This window comes from Talpa occidentalis, unplaced genomic scaffold, assembly GCF_014898055.3.
Source record: "Talpa occidentalis isolate TD23 unplaced genomic scaffold, MPIMG_talOcc4v2.1 talOcc4.16, whole genome shotgun sequence".
Classification (NCBI taxonomy): Eukaryota; Metazoa; Chordata; class Mammalia; order Eulipotyphla; family Talpidae; genus Talpa; species Talpa occidentalis.
Genome location: NW_023601653.1, coordinates 30,923,105 through 30,950,614, shown reverse-complemented (window position 1 = coordinate 30,950,614; position 27,510 = coordinate 30,923,105). Strand labels below are relative to the sequence as shown.

Below are 27,510 nucleotides of genomic sequence, written 5' to 3'. Positions count from 1 at the left end.
CATATAAACTTCTACTTAAAAGATATTCAATCATATTTCCAACAAATTTCAATAAGCAATGTTCCTGAAGCTGCTTAACAACTGGCAATATCTATTCATTGTGTGGAATGCTTTTAATGACAAATGGCCAATGTAGGAACTCTGTAGGCTGATAATTTCTTCAGATGAATTTTGTTGGCAGTATTGAAATATGAACACCACCAAATGAGTATATGATGCATTTCTTTTTCTTTTTTTAAAGAATTATTTATTTATTTATACAAGCACTGAGTACAGTCAGAAGCGCAGGAGGGTGAGAGAATTCACCAGAGCCAGAGCGGGAAGCAGAGAAGGCAGAAGGACCGAAATACACTGCTGAGGGGAGCAGTGGGTGGCAGAAGAGGTCTGCACGCCATGTGGGACCCTCCTCTGGTGGCCGGGGAGCAGCCAGGCCACTGCAGAGGATGTGGGCAGCTTCGCAACCCAGCACTCAACCACTGCGCCACCGGGGAGGCTCTATGATGCATTTCTTAGCAGCTATTCTTAAAATTGCCTTTGTTCAGACTGTATGGAATAGGATGATAAATCAATTACAGTGAGATTTTTTTTTGTGTGGGAGGAGATTTCAAAACTTAGTAAAGTATGTGTATAAGCATTATATTTATATATTTATTTAAAATGCATTTCATTTGAAGTGGTGGCTTCATCAAAAGCTAGTATTTGTAATTTGTGCTCGAAGCTCCCCAAAGGAATAGTTTTTAAAAATGAAAGTCTGTGTTATTCAATTTTGTTGCTATTCTGTTTAAATTAAAGCCCACATATATAATTCTATAAAACAATCAAAGATTGTAAGATTTGTTCAATGTTTTTAAAGTCATAATGAGTTAAAGACCCAAAAAAGCATTAATAGAGTAGACTACATCAGACACTGTCCTTCACCCAGCATACAAAAAAGATGGCTATTCCAACACAGTTTAGCCATTCACATGTATTGATGACTTTAGGCAACCTCTACTAAACCTTTAGACTAGTGGCAAGTGGAAACTACTAGTTCCCTTCAATAAAACCTCCACTCTGTTTGCTTGTTATAATAGCAGCATATCTCAGACCAAATTCTTCCAAGGAAACATTTATTAGCAAAGCAGTGAAGGGGATCAAAATATGCTACTCCAAATAGTCCACTTTATTTTTTGCTGTTGCTGTTGTTTTTCAGTAATTTGTTTTATTAATTAAACTACTGGATTTAGGCAATAACTCTTGAACCATATCTTGAAATCAAAATAGTTCAGTCCCTCTACTTTCTACCCTATATCTTCAATTTTGTCAGTGAAGTCTTTAGTTTTACATTGTCGAGGTTTACAGTGTGCGTGTATACAATTAAGTATACTGTCCTTTGTCTCTAGGTAAATTCTGAAAATCGAAAACCACTAATGTGGATTTCCAATATTATGAATATATAAATTCATACGTAAAGATTATTTTGATATAGATTATTTTGAGTTGAAGGCAATTGAGATAAAACTGAAGAGATGCAGGAAGACTTCTCTGTCCTCTCCTTTTCTGCCTAAAAGCATGGCACAAATTTCCTTTTGTGAGGGATAGCTCTCCCTCCTGCCTGTTACATGAGAAATATATAAAATAAATTAAAAAAATAGATATGTTATAAATAGAAAACCCTAAAGATTCCAGTAAATTAGAAATAGTAAATCAATAAAGTAACAGCCTACAAAATCAAAAAAAAAAAAAAAAAAAAGAAGTGAATGATTACAGTAGACAGGTAGGAAATATTATTTAAGTTAAAATATTGATGAAATAATTATTGTAATTATTTTTCTGAAATTCTTTTATTAAATACAAAGGAATAAAATGTTCCACTCTGGGCAAATGATTAAAAAAAAAAAAAATCATCACCAAAGGCAGAGTCAACACTGAGATGAGTTTGCATAAACAACTTTACTCTTCTTTTCCATTTGTTCCCCCATACATTTCCTACCCACTTTTCTATGATTTATCAACCCTCAAAACCCAAATTCCCTTCCCCTTGTTAAAGTGATACATAAACCCCTGAATCTAACTACTTAAGTTTCATTTATTTTCTGTGAACTTCCATGCTTGTAAAATATTAATAAAAATTGTACACCTTTTCTCTGGTTCATCTGTCTTTTGTCAGTTTAAATTCACAGCCCTCAACACCCACTGGGAGCCACTGAACCTAAGAGTGTAGAAGAAAAATTTTTTCCAGAGGCAAAACAATCAAATGCATTGTCATACAATCTGTCCCTGAAGGCTCAGTGAGGTCCTAGCTTTCTGTCCTTTAGACATGCAGGATAGTACCTACATGAAAGGTTCTCTGTTAACAGAGGTGACAAAAGACAATCCAGCCCCAGAGCACATTCCTTAGGGTATTAAGCTGTTAGCTTGCCAGGTTGTCATTCCCCATTCATGAGAGGGCAGAGGTGTTTAAACAATCCACTTATCTCAAATACCTCTCATTTCATTCATGAAAAAATATTCCTACTACCCCTTTGATGTCAATTTAGATAGCAATGTCTAAATGATTAAGTTGCTATAACTCTTAAGAGTATAGACTAGAGGATCTCTGAAATGCAGTTGGTTTCTGACCAGGAAGGATATTTCATCTAATTGGTCCTAGAATATGGAGTTCCTTACTAAAGATACACATAGAATTCATTATTCCTGTACATATCACACCCCTGGAGGAAGTTGATTTTTTTTCCTTAATTATAGACAATAGAACATAAATTGGTTTATCAGTACCATAATACTTGAATTTAAAAAATCTGAGTACAGAGAAAGGAAGGATTTATCCAGTCAAAGGGTGTTAGAGTCTTTACAAAGAAAGTATATTTGAATGAGTCCTGAAGTACAGTCAGGAGACAAGACTTGGGCAAAAGAATTCCAGGCTGAAAGAATGACCAATACAAAAGCAGAAGACAGAAACAATTATGGGTAATCAGGTACTATAAGAGATTTAATGTTGTTGGGGGGGGGAGGTGTTGATTGGCTCAGACCCTATGGAAAACATAATGGAAATTCCTGAAAATAGTAAAAAAATCAATTCAAAGGGATGCCTGCATGTCTATGTTCACTGCAGCACTATTTATAATAGCCAAGTTATGGAAACAACCAAAGTGCCCAAGAAGAGTGGAATGGATCAGAAAAATGTGGTATACAAGCTGCTGGGGGGAAAGGGGGGCACACCTGGAGGACTCCACCAGGTTGGTCCCTACTTACAACTTGCCCCCATACAAAGAGGATCTTAGCAGTAAAATTAAAGAACAAAAAAATGTGTGGCGCCGCCCCAGTGGTGCAGCTGTTGAGCACTGGGCTGTGAAGGTGCCCTCAGCCTCTGCAGCACTGGTTCGATTCCCGGCCGCCAGCAAGGGTCCCACATTGTGCGCAGACCTCTCCTGCCGCACCCACTGCTCCCCTCAGCAGTGTACTTCATCAGTCCACCTGTTCTGCTCCCCGCTCTGGTGATTCTCTCACCCTCCTGTGCTTCTGACTGTACCCAGTGCTTGTATAAATAAATAAATAAATCTTTTTTTTAAAAAAATGTGTGGATGAGTTTTTCTTACCTGAAGAAAAGCAGGAAAGTCTATAGACACATCAGAACAGCAACATATTCTTTATTGCAGACCAAACAGAAACACTCTCTGAAAGCAAAAAGATATTGGAGGGACTGAAAAAAGTATACTAAGAAATAGAAAACTCAAAGAAGAATGAAGGCAAAAAATAGCCAACTTGATTTCACATAACAATGTGTGATTTTTTTTTCCTTCTATAAGCTTTCTGTTGAACATTTCAGCAAACATTCGAAAGAGAATTTACTGTCCAATCTTAAATAATGGGGACCCAATAGTAGTAAACAGTTTATAAAAACTCATGTTACGTACTAGTGTTTATTTTATGGTCATGTTTGGAGTGGTGTTTTGAATATTTGAACTGAGGAAGATGACAATGTATTCCTGTGGAATGAAGAAGTCTTCGTTAGAAGAATGATTACACTGAAGAGAATGATGCTCAAGTAATGTTTAACCATCTTCCTTCTTGCAAGAATGAATTTGCTCTTTCGTTACCTTTCTCAGAAGTCCCTGGTCCCTCTTCTTTTGTACATTATCAAGTACATAATCATTATTTATGGTTTGGTAGGGCTTTTTTTGGTCACCATAGCTTGCTTAAGCATTTTAGTAATCTGGGCAATGGTTTCTGTCTTTTTTCATTTGGTGCTCAAGTATGTGGAGTGATCGATCACTAGAGTGGTAAGTCAGTGGCAACAAGTTCCAAAAACTGGAATTTTCAGAACTGATCTCAAGTCTACTTCCATTTCTAGATATGTGGTTTTAAAATTGTAACCTTGGAAATTTCTTTGTTATCAAAGAATGTGTTAATCCTCTGATTCAAATTTCATCGGACTAGCTACCATTTGTATCAAGTGGTAGCGAATGAAGCCAAACTATCCTTAAAGAACCTACCACAAGCTCTATTTGCGATTCATTGCAGCATCATTTCTAGTCAGTTCTCTCTTACTAATGGACTCATGAAGGATGTTCAGCAGTTCATTGATGTCCTGAGTAATGAAGTCAAGATACATATCTTGTGTTTACCGTTGGATAAACCCCTGACAGCAAGTGAAGTTTTGAAACTTGTGAGAGGAAAGTAAATGTTGCAATCTTACTTTCTGGGGGATTGAGTCCATGGTATTGCAACCCTTGCTTACTGTCATATGCCATTAGATGAACCAATGGATTTCCTTATTGTGGTTTTTATGACTAAAGAAAAGATCACACTAACTAGTTGTAACAAACAAAGGGAAAAATGGGAAAATCATTATGAAACACCTCTGAAAATGTTGCTGCTGTTGATGATCCTGATAAATAACGCAGTATACCAAGTAGAGTCACGGGAAGAGCATGACTAAAATTACTGCAAGCCAATAACCCTTCTCAAATTTGGAATTTTTTTGAAATTAATGTTTCCCTGGGAGAATTGCAAAAAATTGAGGACTTGAATATGCAGCTTAGTCCTGACCTTGGACACAGTTTTGAATGAGAGCATTGCCTTGCAGTCTGGCTTGCTTCTAGAGGAATTGATTGGTTAGTAACCAGGATGCAGTAAAATCATTCATTATCAGAACAATGCAAAGGTAGTTCTTACTGGAATTGATGTAGATGAGCAATTGGCAAGTTATTCTCATGATGAGTGCTTTTGGACACATGGACTGAAATCCTACATAAAATAATTGAGATGGAACTTCATCAAAAATCTAGAAATCTTGGTCATGATGGATCATGGAAAAGAGGCAAGATTTCCCTTTCTGGGTGAAAATGTTGTCTTCTTCTTATATTCCCTACCATTGTGGGAAAAAGGCAAACTTGACTTTATTCCATGGAATCAGTGAAAAACTAATTTTGCATCGTGCAGTAGTGGAATTTTGTTCAATAGTCTTTACTCTTCTGTCAAAATGGAGCAATTTAGATCTAGAATTGTTTTGTTTTGTTTTAATTTTTTTTTTTTTTTGCATTGAACTAGGGTGTAGGCCAGAGGTACAGGGGTGTGAAAGTGATGGAGGAAAGAATAGAAAACCAAAAGGAGGCATCACAAGGCCAGAACCTGACTCACACAGGAGGTGGGGGTTGAGGGAAATAACATGACCATTAACCCAGCTATAGAAATCAAGATCCTTAGGTGCCAGTGCCTTATCACAAGGCATAAGACCCAAGCAGGTATCAAGCTGCTGTGGGAAGTGTTGGGAGCACAGACCCGAGGGTAAAGATATGGAGATTGGGCCCATTGTGGAATCTCTGTTCTCTTTCTATTCTGCATAGTTGTCCAAAATCAGCAACAATCTAAAAGATGAGCCCCGCCCTAGCAAAAGAAGAGGATAAAACCTAGCACTGCCCCTCCAAAGGAGCAGCTCTTCCTGCCTGCTTGTGTCTATGTAAGTGTCCTTTATTCTACTGTCCCCTTTCCTAATAAACCTGTTCTTTGATATAACTAACATCTCTGTCTCATGGAGAAACTCACCAGGGAAACTCACCACGTGCCACTGAAAGGGGAGCTCTGGTGAAACCTTTCCCAGAGTGAACCCAAGAACCCCACTCTCCAAACCCATCAACTCCAAAAACTACATCAAAATAATTTACCAGAGACAGAGTGGGGAGCAGAACAGGCAGATTTACTGAAATATACTGCTGAGGGGAGCAGTGGATGAAACAGGAGAGGCCTGCTGCACCATATGTGGGTTAACTGCCAGGCCAGGGATCTAACTCAGGGCGTAGAGGTGATAGCACTGAGATGTAGTCTCTAGGCCACCAGGGAGGCCCTGGATCTAGAATTGTAAAACTGATAAAGACTAATGAAAAGGCATCTGATAAATGTGGAAGAACACAAGTCATTTCCTTAGAAAACCTTTCTACTGAAAAGGAAATTAAAACATAAAACATTTATTGAATGATAACTACATAAAAAGAAAACACTCAGCTGCTTTACTGTTGCAAAAAAAGAAAGAAAAGAAAAATGTGGTATACATACACAATGGAGTGCTACTCAGCTATCCATGCAACAACATGGATGGAACTGGAGTACATAATGCTCAGCAAAGTAAATCAGAAGGAAGAAAAACAAATACTGAATTATTTCACCTATATGTGGGTTATAGAGAAAAAAAACACAAAGGGTCAGAGAAACCAAATCAATTACAAATCCTAGAAATCTGGCAAATTGGGGTGATGAGGTGGGAAGGAGGTGGGGGAAGTAGAGAGGGAAGTTTTGTAACAGGGTGGTCCCCAGGAGAGGGGGAGGTTCCAGTTTCCCTGCCCCACCCAAATGCAGGGTGGAGCTGAGCTGGAAGAGAAGAAGCTGCTGAGGAGACTGAAGAAGGAAGGAAGCAGAATGGAGAGCCAGAAGGAGACCTGGTGGAGGCACATGGAGCCGAGAGACACGTGAAGAAACTGCGTTTGCCTTTTGGTTGTGGACTGGGTGACACAGATGTGGATGAGAGACTCACGGGGAGGTGACAATGGCGGTTTTTGTCTTGATTTTGGTTTTGCTCTTTTCCCTCCAGACTTGTCTGGTTGTTTCTGATTCTTTTCTGTGGGTCCCCACTGGAAGATGCTTTAGACGTGCGGCTGGCTTTGGGGCCTTGCTCTGGGCCAATCCTGCTTGGATGGACTTTTACCCACGAGGGGACGGGTAACACTGGGTGCTTGATTTAGAAACTAGGTTCTATGCCTTTCCTGTATTGTTTCCTAATTGTATTAAAGTTCCTTCCCATTAAAGTCTCATGATTTGTTTTGATGCTGCGGATGGCAGAACCCATTTAGAGCAGGCAGGTTTGCGGGGTTTGGGCTGCCCCTCTCCCTGCCCTGTAACAGTTTCACAAAAGACTGTGGTGTGGTCAATGGAATATTACTCAGCACTCAAAAGAGATAAACTCATGCCATTTGCAGCAACACGGATGGCGCTGGAAGGGATCATGCTCAGTGAAATAAGCCAGAAAGGAAAAGAAAAATACCGGATGGTCTCACTTGTAGCAGGAATTTAGAAAACCTAAATAAGGGACCAGGAAAAAGACTAATTATAATAAAGTAAAAATCAAAATCAACAAGCAACTGTAAACCAGAGACACACTAATGGGGGAGGGGAAGGGAGTAGGATCAAAACAAGGGGGGGTGGGAATTGTATGGGGACTATAACCAAGATGAAAATGCATACATTGTGCAAAAATGAAAAATGGTGTAAAAAACATGTAAAATAAAATTTTTAAAAAAAGATTGTGGTGTGGGGCTGAGGGTGACTTAGTGGTAGGTGTGGTGTGGTGACATCCATCTGTGGAGGCATGACCCTATGCCTTTGAATACATACAGTATTGCTAATCAATGTCACCTCATTTTTTAAAAAAAGCAAAAACAAAAAGAAATTCAGAGTAGCTAAAACGTGAAGTGAATGAAGGGGTAGGGAGCCTTTGCTACCTTCTTTTCCTTTCTCTCAGCACTGGATTGTTGAAAGAAAAACAGTCCTCCTCATCAGAATTTGTCATTTCTTGGTCATTCAACCTTTGGCAACTGTTCTGTCGGGGCTCATTCATTAATATGTTGATTCAAAGAACAAGTTAATCATTGAACAAAATACAGTTCCCAGACCCTCCTCCCACACCTCCAAAACAGACACTCTGGAGGTGGCTCCAATAAACTGCATTTGAGCATCCAGTTTATGAATCACTACTTAAATACATTATGTGGAGGAAATAACCTTTGTTTAAAATGCTCTAACTACTGTTATTTCTTTTGGCCTTATTTCTTCCTAGCAGGAAAAAAAGCAGTAATCTGGAGTCTAAAATATTGAAAACACAAAATCTTTATAATCCTTTAACTGGGTTGTGGCATTTGCAGGGGGAGGGAGAGATTATCCAAAGGTAAGAGACTTCTCCCTTTGGAACTATACTAGTGTGATGTGAATCAAACCATTCATGCAGAGAACAAAAGCACTTTTGACTTCAGGAACCAGTTAAAATGGCGACTTAAATAAACAGGGAGGAAAAGAGATATGACAAAAGGTCACCTTAATCATATCTTCTTGAGCTTCAATTGAAATAATGCCTAAGGCTGGACAGCTGAACTGAGTTTGCAATTAATCTCCCTTCCAGAGGTTCCCAGCCTGAAGTCAGTTCAGAGGGAGCTCTGGAAGCTGTTTTCAATATTTCCCCAAATTTTAGTATGTTTCTTTCAGTGTGGTTCAAGGCATAAAAAGATCTGAATAAGCTGAAGAATAAGGAGAGTGCTTATTAAAAATGATGATTCCTATTGCCACCCCAAGAGTTTACATTTCAGAGTGTTTGATGTAGCGCCTAGAAATCTGTCTTTTCAAATACTAGGTGATTTTAGAACTCATTTGTGATAAGGCTAATTAAAGTAACCCTAAGTGGTATCCCAGTTTTCTTTGGCTTAGCTGAAATCATCAAGTCAGTATAGAGATCTTTCTTATAGTATGCCAGTGAGAATTTCTAACCATCAAATATAGGTCTTTGATTAATAAAAGCAAAGAAACAAATTATTATGCCATAAATACCATTTGCTTAGAAGTGAAAAATGTATCAAACTGTGGCTCTATAGAAATACCTTCTTTTAAATGAATCCTTTGTAGTAAAAAATTGGAAATGACTTACCTTTGACTATCCCTCCCTACCACCACCATCATTCTTGGCTGAATACATTTTGGCTGAAATCCCAATAGTAAAGAAATACTAGTGGAAGCAATTTTCTTCCCTATTCTTCCACTCAACATCTCTCCCATTATTCCTGCTCTCCACGTGCTGCCCCCGCTTTTTTGTTCAAATGGAGGTAGCTACTCCAGTTGACATGTTCACACATGCCTGGTGCCTAATGAGGGACCCGCCATTTTGGAAACATATCTCTTACGAATAAAATACCATTGAATTACTACTTGGTACAAAAGGTATTTCCAGAGTCAACTTTATTAAGGATTTGCCTCACCATTATGGGGGTTTTCTTGTAATTTCTATTATTGGTAAAATGACCTTTGGAAGTTCTGACTGCAGAATGAGGAGGGGTAAGGGAGTAGAGGGGAGAGGAAAGAGAGAGAGAGAATGTAACCCAATATTGGGCCTTCCTGGTGGTGCAAATGGTTAAGCACTGCACTATGAAGCAATTTGCAGCCTCTGCAGCACAAGTTCAATCCCTGGCCGGCCAGGGAGCAACCCACATGGTGCAGCAGACCTCTCCTGACTCACCCGCTGCTCCCCTCAGCAGTGTACTTCAGTCACTCTGCTGTTCTGTTCCCCACTCTGTCTCTGGTGAATTTTCTCACCCCCCACACCTCTGGCCTGTACCCCAGCTCTTGGACGCATAATCTTTAAAAAAATAAGAATGTAATCCAACATTAATTTAATAAGCATAAAATCATGTGATTCTATAAATATACATTCTAAGACATAGAATTCCATCAATCAGTGGTCATTAAATCAATGGAAAAGATATTCATATGTTTAACAGTTGAGGCAGAACACCTAATCAAACAATGTGGGAATTGTAGATTCCCCTGAGTAGAAAATTAAAGATCCTAACTATGAAACCACCACCTCCGCTACAGTTATGAATTCATTGACATAACAACTATAATAGGGTTCCATTAAGGTTGCCAAAAAGAATCTTTCTCATTATGCAATCCTAAATTAACAGCAAAATTAAATGGAAAACTGTTTCCAACTGATGGAAGTCAACTTGGTTAGGAACAACCATTAGGTCCTTTTTGGTAGCTAACAAATGAATACATTTTGGAGGTAGAAGCTATAGGATACAGGGCAGCACATCATGTCTTGGTGACTAAGAGACATTTATCATGTCCCTCCGACAATATCTGCATTATGGTAAGTGACAAGATAGTAGTGATAATTGCTCAAAATTTAGGATCCACATATTTTAAAAATATCAAAAGAGGATATAAATTTTGACTAATTTTAAATTAACAGATCCCCAGACATGGCTCACTTCAAATCTTCTCATCATTCATAGAATCCTAAGATAATGGTAGTGCATGAGAACTATATTTTGTGTGTTAATTGCTCAAGAGATAACTAGACAAAGAAGAAAAGGCAATTAGAGAGAGACCGACCTGGATGCAAATCTTGGCAACCTAACTTACCAGCTCTGTAATCTTGGGCAAGTTACCTGGCTTCTTTGAACCTTGGTTTTATTATAGCCTACAAATGGACGAGGTTTTATGAACATGTTTTAAATATCTAAAATAGTTTGCACAGTGCCTGATGATGCTTATGCTAGGTATTCCAAAAGGCTACTTATTACTCTTGTTCTCTGTGACCACTTTCATTTACTAGTGAAGATGTTAGGGGGAAAGGATGTCCTGAGCTAATTCCATGCAGGCTTTGTGGACTCCACCCCCACCCCAGGCCAAAGCCATCAAGACACTGGGAAAGACAAATCCCGTCACCACCAAAGGGAAGGTTGCTGGGACCTGAGGGTGGAATTAAGCAGCCAGGTTTGGTATAAAACCAGACACATGGGCCTTGGGGGTCCCCCTTTTGGCTCTCCACCTCCTCGCGGCTTGCAGTGGCATTGCAGGTAGGACGCATTTAAGACTTTATTTCCCTATTTTCTCCCTGAGTTGTACATTTCCTCATTTCCCCTTCCCTTGTAAATAAACCTTTTATTAACCTTTTGTGTGTGCCTGCAGTGGAGTATTAATAAGTCCCTTTTAAGCGCACGGGTGAGGACCTACAGTCAGGCAACCTGTTTTATATCGGGGCTGCCCTGTAACAAAGAGACTATACTAAAACCAGGTAAACTTCACCCCTTTGAGGTTAGACCTGATTATATAACATAAAGGCACATTTTATGGTTCCCTGGAGGATCACAGTAAGACTGTAAATAAGTGCTGCTAGGTTCACAAATATTTAAAGTAGATGGGCACTTATCACAGACTGGCCTGAAACCGAGTTTTAAGTTGGTCTCCTAAGGCTTTGTGAAATTGCCTACATTAAATGTTAAACATCTTCTTAATTAAAACTTTCATTCTGAGAGAAAAATTCGAGCACAGGGAAAAGCCAGAGTAGGTCCTCTGGCTGCTGAAATCATCTCGAGCATAAAATAAGGGTCTCAAGGTCAAGGACTATTTAAGTTTAGTAGAGATATTTTCAGTCTCATGCAAATCAAAAACACTAGATTAAATGTAATTCTGGGCACAGCATTCAGAGTGCTAAGTTCAGCCAATTCAGGCCTCTTTTTTCCTGCTAACCACCTATAATTTATCATATGTAGTTAGATGCTCCCTTTTTGGAATCTTCAACTCTACAATTAATGGGAGAATAATTCACAGGATAATGTGCTGGCTCTGTCCATGAATATCACCACCTTTAGTGTTTAAGGTCTTTCATGAGACACTGGCCTTTTGGAGTTTTGTCTTTATCTTAAAGGTCAAGTGCTCAACTGCTTGTGCACACCAACAGCCTTGCCAAGTAAGGACTTAATTTTCAATTGTATGCCCATTAGTCTTTCCTTGTCTCCCATCTCCTAACTCCACAACCACTTAGGGAATTCACATATCTTTGACATTTGAAGAATTTTGCAATCATGATTAGTAACTAAACACAAACACCATCTAACATATATGATGGAAAGCCCAGCCAGCTCAGTCAGTAGAACATGGGACTTTTAAATATCTATGATGTCCTAGGATATATACGGACATTTTTTCCACTTCAATACCATCACACAAAAATGAGCAATAGAAAATCAACAGAGTATCGTGACAGTGAAACAATTCATTTTCTCTTGGATTCCATTATTTTATGGGCCATGTCAAAACAGTCGATCTATACTGATCATTACCTTTTAAGGTGGTTTTTAGTCAAGTTCTTTCACCCAAAAAAACACATACTTGTGCAGAGATTCTATTGTTTGGATGGTTATTACATATACTCGGTACTATTTTGCACAGATGATAACAATATTTACATGCTGTTGACTATGTCCTGGACAGTGTTCTAAGAATCTAATATATAACAATTCATTTAATCCTCATAAAAATCCTGTAAGGAAAATACTGTTATTATCCCATCTTATAGATGGGGAATTAAGGACTGGAGTCAAGTACTTTGTACAAGGCCCACTAGTTTTAAAGCAAAACTCAGTCTGACTTCATAAATTAAGCTTTTAACCTCTATACCAGGGTTTCTTAATCTTGGCACTAGTGACATTTTTGGATGTGATAAATCTTTGTGTGGGGAGCTGTCCAATGCATAGCAAGATGCTTAGAGCATCCCTGGCCTCCACAACCTAAATACTAAAGAGCCACCCTACCCCCTCAAGTGTTGATGTACCCTGTGGTTTTATCTACCACCAACCGCTAGGAATCCCTTTCCTACACTATACTGTCACTGCACAAAAATGACAATGGTTAACTAAATTTACAGTTGTAGAAGAAAAGTTAAGAGGCTTGTCCCTGAAATTCGAGGATTAAAATCATCATTAATTTAATGGGTACTCACCCAAATATAATTTATATTGATCCTCACTTCACTGTGCTTTTGTTATTCCTTGTTTTCTTTTCTTTCCCTTCTTAAGATGAAAAATTGCTCCTCTAAGACCCACAGTCTGTTTAGCTGGTGATTTCACTATCTTTAAGTCTATGATTAAGACAGTGAAAGAGGAGTGCAACTTTTTAGGCAGTAACTGAGGCCAATCCCAGAAAATACCAGAGGGTAACTCAAGATCCTTGTGTGATCTTGAAGATATGAGGAGAGGCAAGAACAAAGTGAGAAAGGAAAGTTATTCTCCTCTTTGGCCCCAAAGCAGGCTAGCAGGACCTTGTTCCCTAAATAGTCGGTTAAAACATTGTTTGGTTCATTAGGACTCTAATTAATTGTGTATGTATTTAGATGGTGTAGCTTAGACTCTCTCTGGATGCTTTCTACAGGAATGTATTGAGAATTTGCCGCTGGTTCACAACTAGATATTTTCTAAGACTAACTAGGTAGGGCTGAAATTAAGGAAGATATTTTGCTCAAGTTTTCAAATCTCCATAGCCAAGAGGATACTTTTGATAATCTTGTAAACTGCTGCCAGAGGTAACATGTTTCATGGCTTATGTCTGGTGAGTAGGTAGGAGACTGCTCCTGATCAACAAACAATGGTAAAGTTGTTTTCATGGCATGTGGTTTCCATGGATTCAACCCAAGCAAATCACACCATATAAACCTCCAGTCAATATGATACCTTTACGAAATCATTCCATGCTCAATTGGAATAAAAATATTCAACTGTGTGTCATTAAATTTTGAAAGTTCTTACACTGTTAGAATTTTTCCTTGAGGTAATGGTGGTGTTCATTATTACTGAAATAAATAATTATTGAGTATCTGCCATGTGCTTGGAATTAGTATGCTTATTACCCCCTCTCCGGCAATTTCTCTGGCAGTTACTACAGTGAATGATTCAATGAGGTAGAAATCAAGAGATCTTAGTGCTACTGTTCTTCCTGCTAACAATAGAATAAGTTGCAATCTTGAATAAGCTACTTAACCTCACTAAGAATGAGATTCCCCAAGCTTAAAATGAGGAAGTTAGATTGTTAGGTAAATAGTGACACTGTAAGGTCTCCTATAACTATATAGCTCTATGATTTTTTAATTTTATCTTTTAGTTAAAATTTGTTGAGTTCACATTACTTGCCATGTACTGCACCCCTAACACTCTACATATATTAGCACATCTAAATTTTACAACCCAGTGGGAGTAGTTCCTATTTTCTCCATGCTAAAGATGAGGAATAAGTCTGTATTTCAGCTTAAAGCACTGCTTCATCAAGAGGAAGTCCATTATTCTAGTGGACGGAAAAATCACATTAGAGGATAGGGCAGATGCCTTGGCTAAGTCATTGACCTCAATCAGTTCCTAACACAGTTCCTGTCATGTATGGGAAGTCAATAGGTGTCGATCAAATATGTTAATTAAAGAACAAAATTTAATATCATTTTCATTAAACTTATCATTAAGGATGGGAAGTTATAATTTGCAAATATAGAACCCATTCAAAAGCTCTTATTCTGAGTTCAAAACAATTGATGATTTGCTTGTCCCATGTGTTTTGGATGTGTCAAAATTAGCCTTTACCTGCTTTTAAAAGAGAAATACATTCACATAACAGGAGAATTTTTGAGTAAAATATTCACCTTGGCATCTCATTGATGATTCTAGAATGTATGGGAGTTTTTGTTTTCTAGTCCTGCACATGTAAACAGAGTGCATATTTGAGGGAATATATATAAGTTTCTATGAAACTTTTCATAGAAAAGATATTTTGTGGCTATCTCAGAAATCATACTTTATTCAGATGAAATAGTAATTCTGATAATTTTGATACAAATCGAAAAGGAAAAGTCACTCTAAATGAAAAATATTAAATTAAGGTAAAGGCTTATATAAGCTCAAGGGAAATATTACTATGTCCTTTTTGTACACCTGACATATTTAGCAGTAAAAAATAAAATTTACTAATAAGAAATATCAAATGATGGCCCCCAAATCTAATAATTTATTGCTGTTGTTATTCTTAATTTTCTTATTTCCATCTGGGAGTAATAACATAAATGTTTTTAGGTCTGTATTTAGGGTCTATGTCAAGGTCAAGATTAACCACTATCCAATGAGCATTTTGAAACAGTGGAGATAATAATGGAATAAGTAATATCCAGACCCTATTTCTAAGAGTCTATCTTAAATAGCAAAAAACTGAATGATCAACACAAAGTAATTCTATATCATATATCATGTAGAAGAGTGACTGAGATACTCATTGCACCTGATTCCTTCAGCATAAAGCTTTCAGTCACTTTAGCGTTGATGATAATCATGATTCTATAACTCAATTATCAAACCCATCAAAGAAATTGAAATTCAAAGCTGAACAAGCTGGCCTTTGGGAAAAAATAATTCTCTGCTGTGTTCTCTCACAGAATATTTAAACTTTATTTGGTTGACACTCCAAAGATTCAACAGTTCATAAAGCATTTTTCCATAGCACCTGTTAATTAACTCATATATTTTAAGAAATCCTAAAATAGATTTTCTACATAGAAAATATTCAAGAAAAGATTTGGATTTTATTTATTTAAAAATTATTTTCTATTTCCTACTTCCCATTTAATCATTTTTCCAACAAATATTTATATTTTGCCTTCTATATTCCAGGAGCTAGATATTATGGGAACAATGATGAACAAACACAGTCCCTAGTCTTAAAGGTTAGGAAAGATTAAGTATAGATCCAATTATTATCATCAATTATAATTTTTATGACATGTACTGGGCACCTCACTGAGTCTCCTGGGGTCTAAGGAGTTTTCCAGATGAAATGCCACCTATGCTGAAATCTGAAGGTCTAGTGGAAGTAATTCAGGTGAAATGGAAGAGTGGGGAGTAGGAGATAACCAGGCAAAGTGTGTCAGGTAGAAATGAGATTGTCAGACTTCAAGAAGAAATAACACTAATTAACATATACTCACCAAACGAAGGAGCACCAAAATATATCAGACAACTGTTGTCATCTCTGAAAACAGACATCAGAGAAAACACGTATGTAGTGGGAGACTTCAACACACCACTATCAACAATGGATAGATCAACAAGACAAAAAATAAGTAAAGAAACTAAAGCTCTAAATAAGGACCTAGAGCATTTGGGCTTAACAGACATCTATAGAACACTAAACCCCCAAAAAACGGAGTACACATTTTTCTCAAGCGCACACGGATCATTCTCCAGGATCGATCACATACTGGGGCACAAGACAAACATCAACAGATACACCAAGATTGAAATCATACCAACCATCTTTTCTGACCATGAAGGCATTTATATATTTTTTACATCATTGTTCATTTTTAAATAATGTTTGCTTTTTTTTCCCTCAGGTATAGTTCCCATAGAATTTCCTCACCAATTCTTCAGTACACCATCACCACTGTCCCCTGTGCTTTTTCCTTTCCTCCCTCCGATCTCTCTCTCTCCCTCCCCCTCCCCTGCAGGATGTCTCTGGTTTATATTTCTCTGTTTGTACATCTTTTGATGTAAACAAAATAGTTAAGATAACTTCTGTGACCTTATGCCATATTTAGACATAAAATTTTGTTAGCTATCAAACTTGCTAACATTATGTTTCTTTTAACTTTTTTCTACCTCTGATATGTTCTCCTTCACCCTGTGACCTCTACAGTCTGGCTCATTGGCAATCTTCAGCTGCCTTTTGACTCTGTCATTCTCAACATTGAAGGGCCAATGAGATTAGACAGGAGAAATTGTGCCTACCCCACCGGTATTCAGAATTCAAACCCCAGCTGCCTACATTTCTCTAGCCCACAGAATTCTACTCTTCTCTGTTGAGTATGAAAAGGCTTACAAGATTAGCTTTGTGATACCATTTCCAGCCTACCATATATAGCAAAAGGAAGCAACTAAGCGTGACTTCTATGACAACCTTTCTGATTTCAGGCCAGACTCCCTGCAAAGACGTGGGTGGAGAGAGGGGCAGAGCTCTCAATGAGGTATGTGAGATGGATAAGTATACTATTACAAATGAGAGCTACAGAGGCTAACACCTCTGGTATCCTCCTGTCACAAACAGCAACCACGGTGTGAGAATCAGGCACAAAACTGTTGCCTGAGTTAGAAAGTCAACATCATGAGGACTCTGGAAGTTTAGCTCCGAAGAGTAGAGAATCCTTGAAATAAACACAGCCAAATAGCTTTAGGAAATGCTTCTATCTTTGTCCACAGCTACTCTTGATTTTAGCTGAAAGGGGAAAAAAAGGAAACACAGTTGTCAGAATTCTATCTTTATTTCAATGCTCAACTTCTCCAGAAGTTTTCCCAAATGCATACAGGCAGAATGTTTTTCATCAATACTAAATCACGGAGATTTGGAGAATATAGAAGAAAAATAAATGCAATTTCAAATCATTCCTTCATCAAGGAAAGTGAGTAGACCTGAAATATGAAAACTAAAGATCTTTACTAGCCTTGAGTTTGTAATTGGAAAATGAGTATTTCGCTTAGGGGAACATTCTAAGGTTTGGGATTAGCAAGAGAGAACTTACAGTGGAGTTCTTAGGTAGCTTGATTTGCAGAGCGCAGCAGAGAAAGGAGAACTTGGCATCCCCAAGGACTGTGGAGTGTGGAAGGAGGACTGGGTGGAGGGGTTGGGACAAAGTCTCCAGTTTCAGGAAACTATTACAGCTGGAGACAAGTTTTTGGCTCAGTGTTGGCTTCTTGTCTCTCTTTGAAGAGGAGAAAAATCTGTTGGTCTTGGAGAGGATAAGATGCATTAACCTGAGACCCAGAACACATCATCCCCACTTGACTCCAGCTGATAGGGCGAAAGCCCTGGCTAACTAGGTGTTAAAAGGGGCTGAAGGGTGGGGGGAAGAAGAGCGAGCAAAATAGTGAACAGTGGATTTGTATCGGGGAGCTGACAGCAGGGAAAACAAAGACATGAGGGAGGATTGCTCCAAAGAACTTTTGAGAATGGGAGTGTTAACATTCCATTTTAAATAGCTTGCTTTTCTGCAGTATAAACTGCTCCTCCAAATCACAGTGAAATCTGCTGCATAAAGAAAAGCTTTGAGTGAGTGGCCTTAAAATTGAGAAAAGAGAGTCAGTTCGATGTCTGTGTTCGTGTGAAACAAAACAAGATGATATAATCAGGCAAGTTTAAAATAAAATCCATAACATAAGCAGAACCTCTAAGCCAGACACAAGGCCAATGAGGTCTCCATTTGCACAAACTTCTCTCAATTGCACAATGGTATGGAGAGAATGTCATCTTACCAAGATCTCAAGGACACTGAGTTTTCACTTCTCTGACATGTAAAGACTCTGCTGAGGTCTACGTCATATGACTGGAAGGATGCAAAAAGGAACTATCCAGAGCATCTAGTAACTCCCCATGGCCAGAGCCTGAAATCAGCACTATCTTAATTTGCACTGAAGCATTGTAGTAACAACAACAAAGACAAAACAAACAAAATGCAATAACAAAGTTGGCAGGGTGGTAAAGTAGTGTAACTGCTCCGGAAAGCAGTCTGATAATTCCTTACAAATGAAAAAGAGAATGAGGGCCCTCCCTGGTGTTGCAGGTGGTTGAGTGCCGCACTGTGAATCTGTCCAGAGCCTCTGCGGTGCGGGTTCGATCCCAGCCAGCTGGCGAGAATCCCACATGGTGAAGCAGATCTCTCTTGCCTCACCTGCTGCTCCCCTCAGCAGTGTATTTCATCAGTCTGCCTGTTCTGTTCCCCATTCTGTCTCTGGTGAATCCTCTCATCTTTCCACGCATCTGGCCTATAGCCCAGTTCTTGTGTAAATACATAAATCTTTAAAAAAAAAAAAAGAAAAGAAAGAAAAACAGAATGAATGTGCAACCCAGCAAAATCATTTCTGGTCTATATCCAAAATAATTGAAAGCAAGATCTCAAAGACATTCACACACCCAAGCTCAGAACAACACTCTTCACAATAGCCATAAGGTAGAAGGAACTAAATACCCATCAATGGGTAAAAGAATAAACAAAATATGGCCTGTTCAAACAAAAGAACCCTAACTACTTGGTAGTCTTAAAAAAAAAATGGAAATCCTGTCACATACTAATTATAACATAGGTGAACCCTCAACCAGTCAGGCAAGGTCAAATGCTATACAATTTCCATTTATATGAAGTATCCAAAACAGTCAAATTCATAGATATAGATAATGGAGTGGTTGCTTGGGGAGGTGGAGGGACACTGGAAATTGTTGTTGATGGGTGCACCACTATGCAAATACAGGATGGTCTCACTTATATGTGGAATATAGAGAAACACAAAAACAGGGTCAATCAAGACTGAGGCAAAGAGGGGGAGGTGGTGGTGGTGAGGGATGGGAAGGGTGGGGCCCAATGAATTATGGTGGAGGATTGTTGGTGGAGGCGGTAGGCAGGGTATGAAAGAACACATTTGCAGAGGTTAAATCCTATAACCCCTAGAGCAGATACAAAAATGTAAACCTACTTTACCTCAATAATTTAGAGAAAAAGAAAAAGAAAAAATTCATCTTCACAGCAATGTGATTATGCATATGTAACAGTACTAAACCGTACACATTAAAATGGTTAAAATGGTGTATTTTGTGATACGTTTTTACTGCAATTTTTAATATACCATACTCTGTATAATAGGTAATTTTAAGCCTTCCTCTTTTATACTTTATTATGAATTCATTTATCACTTTCACTTCATTCTCTGACAGTTATGTCAGTTTTGATAAAGAACAACAAATGAGATCCAGGACGAGGGGTTCTTAGGGAAGTTAGGCTCAGAGGACCATGGAAGTTTCTGTGTATGCAGGGAGAGCACAAAAACAGCAGCTATCTGGCCATGGTGGGGACAGAAGGGACTTCTGGGGAGATGGAAGGAAAGAGGGGCCACAAAAGAGGGTGAGAAATGCACTAAAACCACATTTTTTTCCTTCTTCCTAGCTGCTCCAAAGCTGCTATCCTTGGGTGACCTCAATAACTTGCAGACAGAGAGAATCTGCCTTTGCAAAAGCTGCCCTCAGAGACACTAAGAATAACACAACTTGAAGGGCCCTTCTGGCAACTGTACCACAGCTGAGCTTCTAGAACCACAGAGGCAGACATACTTCAAACTTTCTTCAGGGGCTGTGGATATACCCCACTGAACTTCATGGGCCCGGCAGGTGGTTAATTTTAGGTTACACTCCTCTTTCCATGACTGATTAGGAGCTATGACATGTGGAAGAAGAACTGAGCCTGGAAGCCAAGGCAAAGTCTCATAGTATGAGAAAAACATTAGCCCAGAAGTCTTTCAGTTCCTGTCTCTCTGTTAAAGTGAGGTAAGTCTCTTGGCCTTAGGCAGCAAAGTAGTCATGAACATTGGCCTCAGGAAGTCCTGAGAAACTGTCAGCCCCAAATGACTTCAGTTGGTATAGCAGAAGTCCTGACTAATGGACTGTTGCTGAGGTGGTGCCTCAGTGGGGTGATTTCTCAGTGACAGGCTTTCAGAGCCCTGCCTGGACCTGCCCAGGCCACTCACCCACCCATGGGGCAGGACTCCAAGACTTGAACTGCTTATCCTCCTTTTTGCTCCAGGTCTTGCCCACGCTACACTAAGAACAGCCTCTTGTGTCTTCCAAGGCAGCTGGCAGAGAAACTCAGTATGTACAAAAAGGAAGTACAGGGTTTTCTAAGAGCTTTCATTCAATAGAGAGACACATACTGTCCTTGCACTCAGATATATAAGAAAAGTATGCATTAACTACTTTTTGTTTTAAGTCAGTTGAATTCTGACTCCAAGTCCCATATTTTTAGACTGTGAAGAAGTTAAACTTCAGGGCCTCCCCGGTGGCACAGCGGTTGAGCGCTGGGTTGCGAAACTGCCCGCAGCCTCTGCAGCACCAGTTCGATCCCCGGCCACCGGGCGAGGGTCCCACATGGCGCGCAGACCTCTCCTGCCGCCCGCTGCTCCCCTCAGCAGTGTACTTCGTCAGTCTGCCTGCTCTGCTCTCCTCTCTGACTCTGATGAATTCTCTCACCCTCCTGCACTTCTGACTGTACCCAGTGCTTGTATAAATAAATAAATAAATCTTTAAAAAAAAAAAAAAAAAAGAAGTTAAACTTCAGGGTATAAAGGTATCAAACCCTGGGGTCTTACCTAGCTCCATGGCAGGATATCACCATCAGTTATCAGACACAATCCCACATTGGCTATGACTGAGACACCTGTTATTTCAGACTCTGCTGTTGTTTTTTGGTTTTTTGTTTTTGCCAAGGTTGGAAATGTCAGGTAAGTAGGGAACATGAATGGTAGAATCTAAGCTTCCTAAGGGAATCCTTACTGTTCATCAGCACTTCCCTCCTGAGATGTCACCTCCTGGGTGGAGGACAACCTCGAGTAAAGGATTCCCTGTCTCTATCTTTCTGTCTCTCTGTGACTCTGTCTCTTTCTCTCCTTTCCTCTTTCCCTCCTAGTCACCAGAAAGCTATCTTTCCAGTCTTATCTCTCCTGCCCCTTAACCTCTCCAGGACACATTTCAATCATGATGTTGGATTCAAGACAGAGCCTTGAATTTCACTTAGCCTTATCTGCTTTCAAGCCTGATAAATCCTTCAGATTAAGAATCACAAAGCTTGGAAATATTGGAGGTAAGCATCTCCATTTGAAATCAGGTCCAAGGAGACTAAGAGATAAGCATAGGGTATTGGGGGTAAAACCCAGAAAAGCTGGCAGGCCTGGTGATCGTAGGCAAGCATTCTTTCCAGGACACGCTCAATGACAAGTCAGCGAGCCTGCAGCACTTGCTGGCTTTGGAACCAGAAGGCAAGAAACTGAAGGCTCACTTGTGTTTTATTAGCAACAATGGGGAAGCTGAATAAAACCAGTTAGAGCGAGGCAGAGAGCCAGCACTTGGTTGATTAGATCTTCATTCTTGTGGTTACTGGCCAGTGCCATCCGGGGAGAACCTGAATCTAGAAGAGAGGCCATTCTGCCAAGCAGACAGCACCTGTGTTTGCCTATTTCTGTTGCCCTTTCAAAGCAAACAAGCAGTGACTTGAGGGAGGCAGCAAAGAAGACTCTTAATGTGGCATCTAGTGAGGACAAATTTTGATGGGTGTGTGTATTCCTCTCCCTCCATCTGGGGGTAAACCACTTAGCCTTCATCAGAACTTCCTTAACTAGATGTTCAGTTTTGAAGACAAAAGTTAAGTAATGGATTGGCTCCCTAGTGTATTGCTCTGAAGTCAGCTTCATAGCCTAGAGGACAGGGCTGGGCTGGAGACACACCAGGAAGGATCCCATTTGCTTTATGTTATCTCAGGTCACTTTCCTTACTTCCACATCACATCCCTATGGACTTCCCTGCACCTATCACTGTCTGTTGATATTCCTCAGCTCCCCACCCAGACCTGTACTGTCCAAGATCTAACTCAAGCACAAAAATGATATTGCCCTCCAGGTCCCATCAAAACTGTCATTTCCTAGATGTCACACTGTCAAGAGTGGGATAGTGATGATGAATAAGCTCATATAAATAAATCATCCTAAAATGAGTCTAATGAATATTTTTATGTAAAAGAAACACTGAGATAAATTCTAAGAACTTGAGTCCTTTTTGTCATTTTTGTTTATTACCAAGATTTGATGGATAGTTACCCCATTAAGCCAAACAAAAAAGGACAGTAATAATTTTGTTTATTAGTAATGTAGTTTATTAGTAATTATTGTTCATCAAGTTTGAAATGTAAAATATTGTTTTAGTATTATTTAAAGTCTTGGGAATAGTAACAATGGTGACAACATATACTCTCAAAGGGGACCTTAATTTCATGGTAAGCTTAACCTTAATTTTTCATGCAAAAAAACCATATTTTAAACTTCAGGAGAAATAAGTCACATATAGAAAAAGAGGTGCCATCGAGAGAAAGTCAGGCTACTGAGAGTATGCTGCTGGTCAAATAGACACATTCTGATTCAGAATTTTTCAGACTTCATGTCCTGAGTGTTTTAGGACTAGTAAGTTGTAACCAAACTATTCTAATGGTATAGATTGGAAAGGAATGGAATGTTATGGAAAGGAGAGGAATAGAACAGAAGGAAGAGAAATAGAAGGGAAGGAAAGGGAATAGAATGGAAAGGAATGAAATGCAGTGTAATGGAAGGGAGTGAAATGGAAAATAGAGTGGAAGGGAAAGGAAACAAAGCAACCCAAAGTAAAGCAAAAGGAAGGAAAGAAAAGAGAACAATATGGAAAGGAATAAGTAGATTGGAATGGACTAGAGTAGAGCCCAGTGGAATGGCGTGGAGATAGCAGCTATGTGTACACATGTATATAATACACAAGTATGCATGACATAAAGCAATTATTACTGTGGATTGTGATCTAACATGTTTAAAAGCTACATGCCTCCAGCTCTAGTTCTTAAATTCCTTAACCTCATAGATTTTTGTGTATGGAAACCTAATAAGTGAAATAGATACAAGCAAACTTGCTCTCTGAAGGCAATGTGAAGGAAGATTTAAGGGACATGACATATCTAGCTGCTGACGAGTCTCAGTAAAAACAGTACCACGTCAGGCCTCCCTAGTGATGCAGGGGGTTAAGTCTAGGCACTGTGAATCTGTCAGCAGCCACTGCAGCACGAGTTCTATCCCTGGCCAGGTTGCTGTTCCATGTAGTGCAGCAGACCTTTCCTGTTTCTCTCTGTCCCCTCCACCCCCCACCCCCATCTCCAATGAATCCTCTCACCCCTGACATGTCTGGCCTCCACCCCAGCTCTGGTTTGCATAAATAAATAAATAAAGTAAATCTTTAAAAAAAAAAAAAAAGTGGCATGTCCAGTCCAGTGGGGATATGTAGGGACACTAAAAAACAGGGCACCCAAATCTTTCCTTCATTGATTCTGCTCAGGGACATGAAATTCCCATATTATTTATTCCTTTGAGGTAAGGTTGAAATTCCTATTAAGATTTGAATATAGGGCCTCCCCGGTGTTGCAGCGGTTGAGCACTGGGCTGCGAAGCTGCCTGCAGCCTCTGCAGCACCAGTTCGATCCCCAACCGGCCGGGGAGGGTCCCACATGGTGTGCAGACCTCTTCTGCTGCGCCCGCTGCTCCCCTCAGCATTGTACTTCGCCAATCTGCTTGTTCTGCTCCCTGCTCTGGCTCTGGTGAATTCTCTCACCCTCCTTTGCTTCTGACTGTACCCAGTGCTTGTATAAATAAATAAATATTTTTTTAAAAGATTTGAATATATTTTGAGGGGATGAGACTGTTTAAACTTGACATAACATCCCTTATGTACTTTTAACCCATTGAAAAGGATTATTGTTGCTTTAAGCAGAATATAATCTCATCTTCTCTATAAAAAAAGAGTAACGTTTTAATAATGACAACAGTCACACTTATTTCTAATATAAAAGCAATAGGCTGAATGATTATCTTGAAGTTATGAACAGTAGTTCTCTGGAGACCCAGGAAACTCTGAAGTTAATTATAGCATTCTTTTTCTTAAAGTGGGTAGGTATGTGGATTTTTGTATTATTGATATTCTTTACTATATACTAACTTAATTATTACCTATATTTTTAAATTTATTTTTAAGCAAAGCCATAGGTTGACAAACACAATTCATTAATCTGCATCTGGTTCATAGACTCAAGTGGCTTCATTTTGTTACTCATTCCTCAAGTGGCTTCTATTAGGCACTGTTAGGTTTTGATGGTATATGACTGAATGAGAAACAGTCCCTGTTTTCAAAGAACTCTGAGTCTAGCTATCTAAAAATTGAGATCTACTAAGTAATGTAGCTGTCATATCTACATGACATATATACCTGTACATGAACCAATCTAATTCAGAATACAAAATTAATTCAGCACAGTTAGTTTTCTCTTGAGTCCTCGAAGTCACATGATTGACCTGAGAAATCTTACACAGGCACAGAAAGTAAGATTAAAAATCATAAGTTAACAGCTTTAAAAGTCAGGTCAGCCAATTTTCTAGGTCACATCTGGGGCTATGTTCTCTCTTTTTGACAAGTGATGAACCAAATCCAGCATTAGGAAATGCTGGCCAGTTCACTGAGAGGTTTGTTCTTTTGAAATCATCCTTTGAAATACACCCATGCTCACAGCCTTGAGAAAATGACATACAGTCATTTAAAAATGTGAGGGTGGTTAGCATGTGTACGCCAGCTCATCTCTATTAATCTAGAAAGTCATTTCCTTTTCTTTGAACTAATTTGATTTGGTTTGCTTAAGGGCCTCAATTCCTTTCTTTCACCTTCATTTTAGAGCTGCTGTGAAATTCAGCCCTCAACTCACACGGAGGTTCCAAATCATTTTATTTCCTTGCTTATGCACACACATTTCATGCCTATGTCATACAAATCACTTTATTTACCAATTATTCTAAAACTTTCAGACCAAGAGATGTTGGACTGTATTACACAGAGATAAGACAGACATCTAATGCTTGGAGTTTTGTTGTTTTTTTTTTTAAAGAAATTGAAATTAATGTGTCGTGAATTCACTGACAAAATGATCAATATTTTTTTTTAAATAAAGATACTTTTGGTTAAGAGAACCAAAAAAATAAAGTAGAATAAGCATGGAATTTAAGATCATAGTTACTTCTTTGAAATATAAATATATTTATATATGTTAAATATATAACCCCACCTCTTCCATTTGTTAGTCATATGAGCCTAGGCATGTTTGTCACCTTAAAAAAACAAGAAAAAAATTGTATAATTTGAGGCTACCAGAGGGAGAGAAGAAAGTGAAGAGGAGCACAGTGGACTATGGTGGAAGACAATGGGTATCTTGGTGGTGGATGTGGCATGGTGGCATACACCTAAAAGATGTGATCCTACACCTCTAAATCATATAGTGTTGTGAACTACTGTAACCTCAATGAAAATTAACTTAAAAATAAATAACATCTAAGCTTATCATTAAAGGATAACTAACATATCCAGACACAAGTATTTGTATATAAAGATGTTTGTAAATAAAGATTTTTCTCAAGTAATCCATTTGTAAATTCCAGTTCTATATTCCTTTTTATATAGTCAATAAATAATTATCAAGAATCTATTATATTTCTTCTCAGGAGCACATTGAGATTACTAATACACAAATCAACATGGATAGATTTAAAAGCATTCAGCTACATGAAAGATGCCAGACACAAAAGACATACTACCTTATGAGGCCATATCTGTATGACTCTACAAAAGGCAATGCTATAGGGAAGAGAAAACAAATTGGTAGATGTCAGGGCTTGGGGAAGAAAGCAAAGTAGGGAACTGACTGCAAAGGGACACAAGAAAATTTTAGGGAGTGATGAAACTACAGTTTATCTTAATTGAAAAAAAAATTACATGATTCTATACACTTCTTAAAATACATGAACATATATTTACTCTTAAAAGTGTAAAGTGTACATAATTATGTCTCAATTAAAAAAAAGAATCATCCACAAAATCCCTAGCTTTCCCCTTCTCCTAACAACACACACACACACACACACACACACACAACCAAATCACAAAGACTCTAACATAGAGACGAAGCATGTTTAGCACTGGAAATAGAGTATTAAGATAGAAAGAGTTGGGGCCTCCCTGTTGGTGCAAGGGGTTAAGATGCAACCTATGAAGCTGTCCACAGCCACTGCAGTACAAGTTCAATTCCCAGCCAGGGAAAAACCCACATGGCACAGCAGACCTCTCCTGACTCGTCTGCTGCTCCCCTCGGCAGTGTATTTCAGTGAATCTGCCTGTTCTGCTCCCCACTCTGTCTCCGGTGAATCCTCTCACCTCTGGCACCTCCGGTCTTGTATGCATAAATAAAAAAAATCTTTAAAAAAAAAAGCCACAAGAAAAATACATAATCACAAATTTAAGTATAATGAAAGGGGGATAAGAATAAATGGTATACAGAGACCTCAGTTAGGCTTTTGTGAATGTGTGTTTTAGATTTGAAATCTTTTTTAATCGGTAAGACTCTCCGGGAGCACAGCTTCATCTAGACCTCAGAGAAACATGGGTCTTTCATTTAGTCACTTGGGTTCTAGGAAATGGAGAAAGTACAGTAAGAGGCTTCAAAATAAAGAATAGGGAGTCTGTTAAGTCAAAAGGGAGTCTCCTTATATTAAAATTCCAAGATACTCCCACCCCCTCTAGAGATCATGGACAAGGGAAAAAGCTTGTGTGTGAGATTGTTACTCATGGAAAATGCAGGTTTAATTAAGATCATTTGTAAGTTATTAATAAAAATGTGTAATATTTATGAGCTTGATTCTTGTCTGCTCCTAGCCTCTCATTCTATTTAATTAGCTGTGTGTAGGAGGTGCTGAATTGCAAGAGCCCCTTTATTTTATAGTGATATTCCCAGTACAGCTTGAGATGTGTTTGAAACATAAC

At 38.8% G+C, this 27,510-nt stretch overlaps 1 pseudogene; it reads left to right on the top strand.

The window, feature by feature from the left end:
• The first annotated feature begins 3,116 nt into the window (after positions 1-3,116).
• On the top strand, positions 3,117-6,441 carry LOC119246928 (asparagine synthetase domain-containing protein 1-like; annotated as a pseudogene).
• Positions 6,442-27,510: the final 21,069 nt, after the last annotated feature.